Here is a 14,097-nt window from a genome sequence, read left to right as displayed (position 1 = left end):
ACCTCCCCATTTTTTGAAGTCTGATAAAAGAAGAAAATGGACCCCTTTTCCTGTATGATGTGAGAAGTTGATTGATACATATTTTACAGAGACTGTCTTTCAGCTTTTTGTGTTCGGATAATATATTTTAATTACTAAACCATAAAGATAATATCATTACTTGATTAGTGGACTTCTTACAGAGTTATACTATCATGAAATGGGCTTGAATGTTCCTTCAATTAACAATATTGATACCATATTAGTTCTATAAATAACGGAATGTTATTGGGTCTAGTTCTGGCATTTGAAGCACGGCGTAGACAAATAATAATGAACATTTTGTGAGGTTAACTACATCTATATCCATATGTGGTAGTCGAGCACGCTTCGGCACGAATTGGGTCAGCTCGCACCGGGGAAGTAAACACCCCCACAGAAGACCGGCGTGAAATAGAATTCTGCTGTGTTTCGTTCGGTAAGTGGGGGAGCCGCAGGCCCATATCCTTTTCCTTCCCCTCCCCAGTCTTTTCCTTTATTCCTGTCACCAATCCTTTTTTATCCCTACCCAATTTAAAGTCGGCAATGCATTTATAGAGGCGCATTCAACAGTTCAACAAAAAATATCAGAACATATATTTTCAATCAATTATATAGTAATAATATTTTTTCCTATTTAATCTTGGCACCTGTAATAATATATTTCAGTAAAACAATGTGTAAAAAACTAAAAAAATAATTCCGTTATATAGATAACAGACAAACATATTTTTATATGTAGTATTTTCTTTTAGAAATTAAAAACTTTTCAACGGATTTTAAACGCGATTTATTCATTATATTATTAACCCGACGTTTCGAACACTTTACAGCGAGCGTGGTCACGGGGAGACTGTCCAAACCAAACGTCAGTCACCCCGTGACCACTCTCGCTGTAAAGTGTTCAAAACGTCGAGTTAATAATATAATGAATAAATCGCGTTTATAATCCGTTTAAAAGTCTTTAATATCTAAATATTATAAACGTGCTTATACATTCAACCGAATTAAAACTGTTAGAGCCATTTGCCAATAACTCCGACCTTCAAAGATTGTATGAATCACAAAGGAGAGATTAAACGAAACATATGTTACGTAATATTCCAGCCACCCCGATTCATCCTACCGATAATCCTTTGTAAATTTCATCCCTTTGTAGTGACGTTGAATATATTAAAAATTGAACTCTGCGGCGGGCTCCAACTGAAAAATATTTATTGACTTTGACGCAGCATGAATTTTTAATACTTCGCTATTTCTAGACCAAAAATAAAAATAGAACGGTATAGTTTTGTTTCGTAACGATTATTACTGCACCAAAATAGAAGTAAATATCATCAAATGATGAATCAATGGGTATAGATAGATTCCATTGCTAAGATTAAACTAACCCATCTAATAATTGCTACTGTAGTGTACAATGGGTTATGACGTCATGAGTGGTGTAATATCAAAATTTATGTACATTTGATTAATAATGAAAATCCTACTTGCTACTAACATTATAAATGCGAAAGTTTGTACGGATGTGTGTGTGTTTGTTACTCTTTCACGCAAAAAGTACTGAACCGATTGCAATGATATTTGGTACGTAGACGGCTGGAAACCTGGAATAATACATAGGCAACTTCTTATCCCGATATTCCTACGCGATACGGACTTATGCGGTTGGAACCGCGGGGCACAGCTAGTCAGTCATAAATACGTGTAAGCATGAATAATTTCGAATGATACATAGCGAATCATAAAGATCATAGCGGAATTTAAGTTTCTATTTAGTACAAGGAGCTTTATTTATTTGTACATACAATAAAGAGTCAAAAATATCAACTGTTTTCATTCCCATGAATATAATTTATAATTGACTGTACATTTAAAAATAAGTGAAAAATCATTGATTTCAGTACATAAACGATAACATATAACAAGCAGACTATAAGTAGTACAATAATATACTTAATTATTATTATTAATCACACTTCACACTATAATATTATAAATGTGAAAGTTTGTTTGTTTGGATGTTTGTCCGTCAATCACGCTGAAACACACGCTTGGTATACAGACAGGGTATGAGCTGACTTGGGTGATAGGATACTTTTTATCCCGATTAAATGCTCCCTTGGGATAAACCAGGAATCTTAATATCCGGGCGAAGCCGGGACGAGCGTCTAGTAATACAAATTTAATCAAATATGTGTGTGTTATATATATTCAATGTTTTGTTGTGTGTAACACACAATTTTTTTTTTAGTGTAAATCAAAGCACATCGCTTTATAAAGCTAGCGCTTTAAAAAGCGAATAAAATGTAAAAGTTAGAATTAATTGAATATATTATTATAACAGTTAACTAACAGTTTATATCGGTTAACGGGATCAACTTGGCTATTACCATGGCTGCGATTGCGATACGTTTGCATATGCAAATTCTAGACTGGTTATTGCACGCGAGTTTGTCTGTATTTTTATGTCACCCTCCTAAATAAGGAATATTCATATCAAATGCAGACACGCACACACGTATTATATTTGGGTTTTTTCGGCAAGACATATGTGTGCAATATTATATAACAATAACTGGCGGCCGAAGTTGCAAAATCGAATTTTTTTATTTGTTCCCTGTATTTTTTGTAGTTTTGTGTGGGAGTTGAACCGTAAGGCACAACAGAATATGCCATATTGACGTCACGGATTTACAAAAAGAGTATTTAAAAATATAAGTTGAGGACTATACAATTTATAAATTAAATTCTAGCACCCATGTCAAACATGATTTTAAAAACTACACTACGAGAAACGAAAAAAGACAAAACTTTTTTTTTATGTCATAGCGGGCAACTGAGCTAATGGTTCGTCTGATGGTGAGTGATCACCAACTCCTAGAAACGAAAAAAAAACATTTTTTTTATGTCATAGCGGGCAACTGAGCTGATGGTTCATCTGATGGTTCACCAGGGCCTATAATCATTCGCAGAAGTCATTTCAATTAGAAAAGTATTGACGCTTGGAAAGAAGGAATGGACTGGGAAGTTGAGGAAAATAAAATGGGCATCCGGGTAAGGAAACGGACACATACTTCGCTACCAACATCAAAAGTAACTTCTTGTTAATTATAACTGCTGTTTTTAACCGACGTTTCATAAACAGACATAAACAGACAGTTTAGTTGTTTTGTTACTGGATAGCGCCGTGATTTTTCAGCCTATTGACGTGCTTGTGTTTGATATAATTTGGTCCCATATAGAATCTCATGAGGGACCTCCCCCAGGGATATACCAATATTTTTTTGATATAATTATATTATATGCACGTTTGTATCGACCGCCTCCTTGGTATAGTGGTAAACGCGTGAGCGTAGAACCGAGGGGTCCTGGATTCGATCCCCGGTGGGGACAATAAAAAAAAATCTGATCACCTACTTGTCCATAAAGAAAATCGATCAGTGAAACAGATGTGTATCATCTGCCCCATACCCCAGTAGGAGACACCGGACTTCCCTTTTTACGTTTGTATCAATGAATTCTATCGCTTACAACACACTAGCGTGATTACGAAGTGAATTCATAATACATAAATACGATTTTACGAAATATTATTTAATTGTACTATTTATGTAAGGTTTTTGTTATACCTGTTCTTAGTTACTAGTATAACTTTTACCCTCGGAATCGCTCGTATAAACGGTACTTATATATGCTAAGAGGAACTAATGAGAATTGGACAAAAATCGTAACAGAAGAAATAAAAGACGTTGGGCAGATGACATAAAACCAGTAGATGATCCAGAGTGGATAGCGGGAGATAGAGAGAGATGGAAGTATTTACAGGAGGACTTTGTCGAAGGACAACTGTTGACTCAAACCACATAACACCTGTAAATATTCAGAACACGAATCCTAACATTAATTTATAAATAACTAGCTGCGCCCCGCGGTTTCACCCGCGTAAGTCCGTATCCCGTAGGAATATCGGGATAAAAAATAGATGTTGGCCGATTCTCAGACCTACCCAATATGCTTACCAAATTTCAGAGGAATCGGTCAAGCCGTTTCGGAGGAGTATAGAGACTAACATTGTGACACGAGAATTTTATATATGAGATTATTGTAAAATAAAACATTTATTAAGGCTTATTTTATTAAATTTATTTTTACCTATATATATAAATGTCACATATCATAAAAGTCGTAGTATTTTTGAGTATAAAGTCAGTCCGTTTATAGCTCTAAGCACACAGCTGGAACAATTTTGTTAGGACTCTGAATGATAAAACGTTTAAAAGGAACTATTAGTTGATGTCATATAGCTATTAAAATCTAATTTTTATAGCCAGGTTATAAATGTAATGACTATGTTCTAAATAGCGTGTTTATTAATTCTACTAACATTATAAACGCGAAAGTTTGTAAATATGTATGCATGGAACGATGTTCGGATATTTGTTACTCTTTCACGCGAAAACAGCTGATCGGATCTGTGTGAAATTTGGTACAGAGATAGATTATAGTCTGAATTATCATATAGGTTAATTTTTTTCTGGGTAGCACGCGAATGTCTCCTCTGGTTATAGTTAAGAAAATGAATACATATGATAAAGATTCGCAAGTGATGAGTTTGGACTATAGTTTGTGTGCTCTTCACGCTTAAACTACTGAACCAATTTAGATGAAATTCAGTTCAATAATAGTTTGAGACTACCATATACCTAGTTTTCATCCCGGACCGCTGACTACCTATGTTTCATTCGCGAGCAAACCGCGGGTGAAACGCTAGTATCTAATGAAGATAACGCATAAAAACCTTAATATTATAATAATCAAGATGCCACGAACTAAGTCACTAACTCATAGAAGTCTAGACTTTCCATATTAATCAAAATTTTGTTTGAATTAAAGTTTTATGAGGTGAAAGCACAGCTTAAGAAATTTATAAATTCTTGATAGGATTCAAATTAACTTCGTAATTGATTTAAATGCGTTCATTATGTTAATATTAAATATGATAACCTGTTTGGATAATCTGTGAGCCTAAAATATGGGTCATATGTTCTTTTTCATTCTTTGAGTTATGCTCTAGGCTAAAAATATCTTGATTTGACAGACTTATTTATCATATTTATATATTTCTTTGGCTTTTTATTTAGGAGTAGTGTACAGGCTGGCTATTTACGTTAATTACTAGACGCTCATCCCGGCTTCGCCCGGATATCAAGATTCCTGTTTTATCCCAAGGGAGCATTTAATCGGGATAAATAAGTGTCCTATCACCCAAGTCAGCTCATACCCGGCCTGTATAGTAAATTTCATCAAAATCGTTTCAGTAGTTTCAGCGTAATTGACGGGCAAACATCCAAACAAACAAACTTTCACATTTATAATGTGAAGTGTGATTTGCTGGTGTGAAAATCTGAATAATTGGGTGTATATATCTACTATACATCAAATTTTAATACAGCAATGGCGGCTTAGTGGTAAAGGTTTTTGGTAATGAAAAAGTCGGGAACTCAAGGCAAAGGAGCAAAATATAAAGAAAAAATATTTTATTAGATGGCTATATATGTACCACAGGCCAAGCGGGCCGTTAGTTAAATATATTTTGTGAGTTTTTTACATAATTTTTTTACACTACTACAGTTCTTAGTTAATGACTAAATTTTCATAAAACTGTTTCCTTACACCAAATAAGGGCCGATTATGATAATTTCTAATAATATGAAATTCTCGTGTCATAGTGTTAGTGCCATACTTCTCCGAAACGGCTGGATCGATTTTTATGAAGTTTTATGTGCATGTCAGGTAGATCTGTAATCTATTTTGCATATCCCTGAATGATACATGATGAATGATATAATGATGAATGGTCAGCTAGTGAACTTAATATATTTATTACGAAGAATAATATATGGCAGTATTTCAATAGAAATTCATAAAATTTAAATGTGTTTTACCACAGATAACATAATACAATTCGGTTTAATAAATACTGTCTTAATTAAGCGTTAAAATTATACATTTCAAATAACGTAAAAGAAATTTAAAATATTCATTACGTGCATACCCGATGTTCCTATATAAAAACTTATATATCATATTAATGTCTAATGAAATAGAAAAGAAATATAAAGGAAGTATATTATGTATATCCGTAATTAATTAAACGTGTATTTTCTTATTGCCATTTATTGCGATCGTCATAAAAGTTTTTATGAGCGCTTTAAAACGTGATTTATATACTCAAAAGTTAATAAGGCGAATATAAATTGTAATAATATGGAATCTAGGGTTTAGATTCAACTAGCTGCGCCCCGCGGTTTCACCCGCGTAAGTCCGTTTATAATATTGGGATAGAAAGTTGCCTATATGTTATTCCAGTTGTCCAGCTGTCTACGTAGCAAGTTTCATTGCAACCGATTTAGCAGTTTTGGCGTGAAAGAGTAACAAACACACCCACATCCTTACAAACTTTCGCATTTATAATATTAGTAGGATTTCAATCGACTGTATTTTTTTACTTTACCCGATAACAATTGATGTGATTCTTTTTGTTTGATAGGGGTATGTAGTCATTTAGCCATTTTAGAGTCTGGTCGGCTCCAGGGATGTAGGTATATAGATAGGTATATAGGACGTAGGTAGGCCCTATTTGTGGAAAATTAATTAGTGCTAATCATTATTGCCTTGTGTACTATATTGTATTCTAGCTGTTGCCCGCAGCTTCGCCCGCGCGGTCTTAGTAAATTTTCATGGTACAAACTTAAATACTCTTGGGGGTAGAATTTATCAAAATCCTTTCTTAGCGGATGCTTACGTCATTACATCTATCTGTATGCCAAATTTCACCCCGATCCGTCCAGTGGTTCCTCCTATCCTCTATATTATCTTCTCTCAATGCAACCGGTTGTCTGGAAGAAATCGCTATTAAGCGATAAGACCGCCATTTTTGATAATGTTCCTTAGGTTAAGTCTCAATTTGTAATTATTTCAACAAATGAAGCATAAACAAATAAATATATCTATATGGAAGGTTGTTTTGGACCTACCTAGAAGATGAAATTTAATATATTTAAGTGGTCTATAACAAAATATTTCCATAGAAATCCATCTACTTCCAGATTCCGAGGGGGGATAAAAACACGAACCACCGTACTATAAATTCCAGTTAACAATTATCAAGGTAGAGTTAGCAAGTGGGTTGCGGTGGCGATGAAACTGCCATTTTCATAAATGACACATTAGTTTATGTAAAAATCGAGAAATTGTATCGATTTATAGGAGCTGTGGGGAAAGAGAAAATCGCTGTTTATGGTGGTTGATTTTATCCGTATTTTCTTGATAAGCAAAAGTGATTGTCCAAGCGGCCTTTGTTGATCTTTAATTATATATAATTATGACTGTTCGCCCCGGTTTTGCCTGTGGTACATAGCCTATATTACTCAGTGAAGTTGTAGCTTTCTAATGGTGAAAGAATTTTTGAAATCGGCCCAGTAGTTTTTGCGTTACAAACATACAAAAATACAAAGGTTTCCTCATTATAATATTACTAACCAACACTATTATAAGTATTTGAAAGAATAGTGGAGTCAAGGCCCATGTTGTTTTTGTATTTGTTTATTTTTTAATCTGCTTTTTTATTGTGACCTTACGTTGAAGAGATCAATTTGTTTTCTGATTTTCTTTAAAGTAGAAGGTGATAAGACGCAAGATGTCATTGCAAAAACATCATTATTTTTAACACATACGTATTCATATTATATATGAGAAAATATGCCTGTAATTTAGCTACATGACTATACCAATTTTGATGTAATTTAGCATGATGACTATATCAGTAGGTACATATTTTTTATAAATGATGCGGTTTATTGTATTTGGAAGATTTCGAACGATGCCAAAGTACATACCTATTAGATTAACGTATCAAGTATGTGTTGACAAATTATATATTTATCCCTACATAAACTAAAACATTAATTTATTCAATTAGACTTATATAAAAGCACCTTTGAGTCTTCATAACACAGTGTTAACATTAACCACCGGCTCAGAAAGCAGCTTCTAAAGAGCCGGCAAGAAACCCTGTGGTTGCCCTTTTCCAATCATGTAAATTTTAAATTTTAATTACACATAAGTAATTTATATACAAAATTAAGGTTCCAGGGAACTGTCCTGTGGTTCTTAGCCACAACTACTAATTACTAACATTTTGCATACGAAAGTATCTGTCAGTCTGTCGCTTATTCACGCCTATTTTAACGAGGAGGAAATCTACCCACTAAAGCCTCTTCGGCAGCCAAACTCATAGCAGGGATCCTGGGATCTCCTATGGAACGCACCAGGATCAATATTCACGCCTTAACCATTTCAACGATTTGGCTTTAATTTGATTTGTGACCAATATAGTTTGTGTTATAGCAGTGGTGGCTCAGTGGTGAGAACCTCAGACTTCAAAATCGATAAGTCGGGGTTCGAGAGCGGGCGAGCGTGCAGGAAATAAATTGATTTTTCAATTTATCTGCACATGTGGATAACATCACCACTGCTTAAAACGGTGAAGGAAAAACATTGTGAGGAAACCGGCATGTCCAAGAATCAAAAGTTCGACGACATGTGACATCTGCCAACCCGCAATTGGCCAGCGTGGTGGATTTTGGCCTGAACCCTCATAGGAGGCCTGTGTCCCAGCAGTGGGAACATATATGGGCTGATGATGATGTGATAGTTTGTGACCCCAGACGGTACAAAAGTTTATATCCCGGAAATACAAAGAGAACGGAGACTATTCGAGAACCCCGTCTGTCTGTCTTCTTTAACTAAACGAGCGAAAAGGCGCTAGTTTAAATAAAACTGTTACTAACTCTGCTTCTATTAATAACGTATCAGAGTAACTGTAGCCGAGTAATATCAAACACCCTAATGGCTTCAAAGATAGGGCGTTATAGAGAGACGGGAGTTCATTAAAACAGGAGATTACGTCTCTGCAGTTAAGTGATAATACGCAATCAAAGCGTTATTCAAGGAATGCGTACTGATGATCGTTTCGGAGACCCACCGGTTCGTTTTTCAACACGTAATTTTTTGAATTTTTATGTCACGTTATTAATATTTTGAACATAACATTAATGCCTTCAAATTGTCAATTCGATCGATTTTGAATGGGACTACACGGGAGGCACCAACCTTATCTTTTGTTTACCTAGTAAAAGTAAAAAAAATGCATTTCCTTTTTTTTGAAGTCGGAAAAAACCCATATATATATACTAGTCCATAATGTTATTTTGTTCCTTTAAATACATATTTGGATTTTGCATAGAACTCGGCCTTCTCCTTAAATCTCCATTCATTTTGCAGCGAAGATCGCAGCCAAACTAAATTTATGTTATCATGGTTCCCTTTTCTTCATATATTTTTGGTGGAATAATACCTAAAAATGAATCTTATTGAAAGTTATAATTGTTCATCCATTCGGGAGCTACGATCCTACAGATGGTCACACATAAACACGTCAAACTTATAGCAACCTGTAGTTTTAGTTAAATATATTTTAGTACAGAACCTCTGGTAAGAAACGAATCGCTCTTAGCCTCACTTGATCAACGCCAGCTCTTACAATATAAGAACTGGTTTGTTAAGCTGAGATACTGATGTTAACCCATTAGTAAGTGAGCCTGCGTCTTGTATCTAGATAGATCAAAAAGAAGTGAAGGCAAGTCTAGATAAAACTACATAACACTTTTTTGTTTTACAATGTCGTTACTAGTAATTCGCCGCCGACTTCGCCTGCGTGTCGATGGAAAAAAATAGAACCCGGGTTTATCCCCACTCATTTTTGTTCCCGTGGGATTTCCGGGATAGCAAATGTCCTATGACCTTCTTGGGGGTCTCAAACAAACTCTGTACCAAGTTTCATCTAAATCGGTTAAATAGTTTATGCGTGAAGAGAGAGACAGATTTTCGCATCACACTTATATTATAAATATGTAAGTTTGTTTGTTTGGATGTTTGTCCGTCAATCATGCTGAAACTATTTCAAAATAAATTTAACTATTTATTTCTATTTAAGGTAAGTGTTTAAAGATTATCATAACGTGCTTCTTATCTAGAGAATTTAGTAAAAATGCGGACGGAACTGGGTCACCAGTTTCGGCTCATATGCATAAAATAATGTAACTGACGGATACGACAACTAAATATTCATAGAGGTTTTATATATATATACTATTTATTTATACTTGAATTAATCATGCGAGTATATATATATACTCGCATGATTAATTCAAGTTTTGGATAACATATCAAAAATAATTAAGGAATCTATTTCGAGAGTATCTTTTGAATCATTTATTAATAAAATTTTAAATATCTTCATCAAGTCCTATCCTAAGAATATTATAAATGCGAAATTGTGTGAGGATGGATGTATGTGTATGTGTATTTTTGTTACTCTTTCACGCAAAATCTACTGAACCGATTGCAATGAAATTTGGTACGTAGACAGCTGGACAACTGGAATAACACATAGGCAACTTTTTATCTCGATATTCCTACGGGATACGGATTTACGCGGGTGAAACCGCGGGGCGCAGCTAATAATATGTATATTCACTTAGCTCACACGAAGCATCTGCTACATTATGTGTTTTGTCGTTATTACTGGTAATGGAAGACATACATCTCATATAATGCTGCGTTTCTTTTTAGGTTGGAACGTTAATGAAAATATCTATAAGCTGAGTCCGCGGCTTCGTTCGTATAGTCCCCTCGAAAAAGCTATAAATTAATCTATGTACAAAAATCATACTGATTCAATACAGCTATAATATTATTAAGGCGAAAGTTTGTAAGAATGTATGTAAGAATGTATGTAAGTATGTATGTAAGTATGTATGTAAGAATGTATGGATGTTTTAATCTGCCTGAAATTTGCCATACCAGCTCAGTTGTCCCCTATGACAAAGACATAAAGCTCTATATTTTAATAAAATAAAATAAAATAAAAAAAAATAAAAAATAATAAAAAAATATAGTATTTGAGGTTATTTCAATTTCCAAGGTCAAAATCAAATAAATTCCCCTTAATGTCTATTTCTCAGACCGCCACATTCCGCAGGGCGCATCCGCTCACGATCGACATTTCATATCATATGCCAGATTCGTGCGTACCAATCCCTTTGTAATATATGTTATCAGTTTATATGTTAGCTAGCTGACCCACGCAGCTTCGTCTGCTTTCGAAAATAATGATTTTATCCCATTTTACCAAAAAATGCATTTACGCTACTATTGAATTAGTGTTCAGAACGCGTCGTGGCATTTATTCTTTGCCAGAACACGAATTATGCGTTGTGGCTCTTTACATTTCACTACAATGAGCTATTTTTCGCTCACTTGAATGAGCATTTTCGGAGTTTGAACCAAACATACACATATATCTTTGAGCTTGTGAATATTGAATTAGACGATAAAAATTAAATTTAAAATTCGAATAGCTATCTTTAACAGATTATATGATTTTTTTTAATTCAGCATTTATAGCTGATAATATATAAACTATTTGTTGGTAGTTGGTACCTTGAACATTAAATATGCATTATTCACGTATTTAATTTAATTAATCATTCATAATTGTTTATAAAAAATGATAAGGTGAAAACTCCTATTAATATGAAGTATTCTATTTAAGTATTCTAATTAAGAAAAATAAAAATATTCTTGTGCATTTTATTTGTTTATTGTTATTATTTATTTATTTATTTATTAATTCTTTATTGCTCTTAATAAAGCTACAGAAAAAACTTAATAAACTTACATATAAACAAATGGCGGCCTTATCGCTATATAGCTATATATTAGTTAAATTTACACACTTTTTTTTCTTAGTTTTTTAAATACTATTCTATAAGTATTTTTAAATTTTGACAGATTAGCAAGATGGCGGCGCTAGACGTAGTTTTCGCGCGGTTACCCATAAAGTTTAAAATGCATGCGCTGTACTATCACTTCCTGTTCAATACAGTTATTGAATAATATATCCGGTATAATCCACACTCATCATACTTCATTAAACAGTACTTAAATATTTGCATTAATTTTTAGCCCGCGCAAACAAAGAATGTTGGAGTTTTTATTGTATCTGTGTGATTTGTTGTTGACTTTTATGAATAAATTGATTTATTTTTTCAAATCTCTAGATTTATCTTAATTATCTCCGGTTTATGCAGAAGCCATCTTGAACTTAAATTAGTGTACCATTTAATTAGATGTTTAGTTTTGATTATGAACCAAAAATATATCTAACTTATCAATTGATTTCAGACTATTAAATGGAACACTAAAAAATAAAGTACAGTTAATTAATAACTAATAAGTTAAAGCTTGGTAATATTTATTCGTTCTTAGATAATTCTTTATTTGCCTATTTGCCTTCAGAGCAGATTTTATTTTTAATATTTCTGAAATGTTGCCATAGGACTAATTTTGATGATTTTCTTTGTATTATAATATAACACAATTTGTAACGCCTTTTTAATTTTTTTAACTGATTAAAAGATTGCTCCATTATAACCAACATTTACAGATAAATATTATAAGCTCGTATTCTGTAATAAATGTAACGGTAAAATTATACAATGTATCGATCCACACGTAAGTTATAAATTATACTATTTATGATCCACGGTTTTTTCCGCTATTGGAATTCGATTACAATAATACAAAAAAAAAAATCTTAAAATAGAATGAATATAAAAATCGTATGTCTTCCATAAACAAATAAAAAACACACAAGGAGTGAAAGGAAACATTAGTAGAGGTATTTTAATGAAATTTTTCAAATTTATAATGAAAGATTATACAGCAGTTTTAAACAATTTTATTAAAAATGATCACTAAAATTACCCTTTAAATTCGAATTTTTTTAATAAAAGCTTTTTTACATCGATAATATTAATAATATCAACGTAAAAACGATAAAACTAACTTCAAACTAATTTACACTTTTTTGTATAATTTTTTGACAAAGATTCCAAATAAACTTACTAGTAACTAAAACGGTATGTAAAATATTTTACAGATATTGACAAACAAACAAATTTGCTACGGAATATAGATAATAAATAAATATCATACTATGATAGATACAGATGTAGCGATAGTATGGTAGAAAGCAATTCACGTGCATATATCGTAAATTGCAAGATCACGATTAATGCCTCCTTATCACGGTATGCAAACAAAAACAGACCCACTATTATCGACTGTAGGGTAAAAAATCCATCGATCATAACTTGCATATAAAGTTATACTTAGTTATTAAAGCATTTTTTTTAATTTGCAAATAATTATGTATAGAGTTTGCATATTTATTTTTATTGAATGTCCTGAATATTGAGAAAACATGCTTTAATTTACATTTTAAGAACTTATTAATATTTAAATACTTTCAATTTATATTTTTTATTTAGACATAAAACATATTAAAGTATATAAAACATGATACATTAATATTTATTAAAACCCAATTAAAAAAACCTTTCAGGCGCTTAATATATTGGCTTCAACTTTCTTTCAACAAAAACTTAGGCATACCTTAGGATTCCTTTACATAGCACTAAGTTATTCACTTAATATTCACCCACTGCACTATTTATTGGGAATCGATGTAGGAATAATCGAGATTGTATTTTTGCAACCAAATGCGACGCGCGCGCACGCTAGGGAACACGTTATAGTACTAAATGATCTGGTGTTTGGTTGGCTGGTTAGGGTTGCCAGCTTTAAGTTTTATATCTGTACATTGATTCTAAATTGTATCATTCGACACTATTATATATAGCTAAGATTTTTTCGTTGGTTAACCCTTACTTCGATTAAAAACAATTATTTTTAACTGAACTAAATCGCACGCAAATTAGAACTAGACTTAAATCAAATAAATCGTGCATTTTTGAGTAAGCAGAACTCTAAAGAAAACACCGGATTTCTGCTTCTTTCTTCACTTAAAAAAAGATTCATCAAAATAGTTTCGCCGAATGTTCTGAGGTAACAAACACAAAAAATCCAGTCAAATTTGTAACTTACTCT

General features: G+C 32.9%; 1 protein-coding gene across 1 annotated transcript in view; it reads right to left on the bottom strand.

The window, feature by feature from the left end:
* The window catches only part of LOC119832680, a 92,407-nt gene extending 78,661 nt beyond the window's left edge, over positions 1-13,746 (bottom strand). Inside the window, exon 1 of the mRNA XM_038356390.1 lies at positions 13,603-13,746. The gene's annotated coding sequence lies outside the window, so the exon portion shown is untranslated. The remainder of the gene's footprint in view (positions 1-13,602) is intronic.
* Positions 13,747-14,097: the final 351 nt, after the last annotated feature.

This window comes from Zerene cesonia, chromosome 15, assembly GCF_012273895.1.
Source record: "Zerene cesonia ecotype Mississippi chromosome 15, Zerene_cesonia_1.1, whole genome shotgun sequence".
Taxonomy (NCBI): Eukaryota; Metazoa; Arthropoda; class Insecta; order Lepidoptera; family Pieridae; genus Zerene; species Zerene cesonia.
This window is presented reverse-complemented; position numbering and strand designations above follow the sequence as displayed.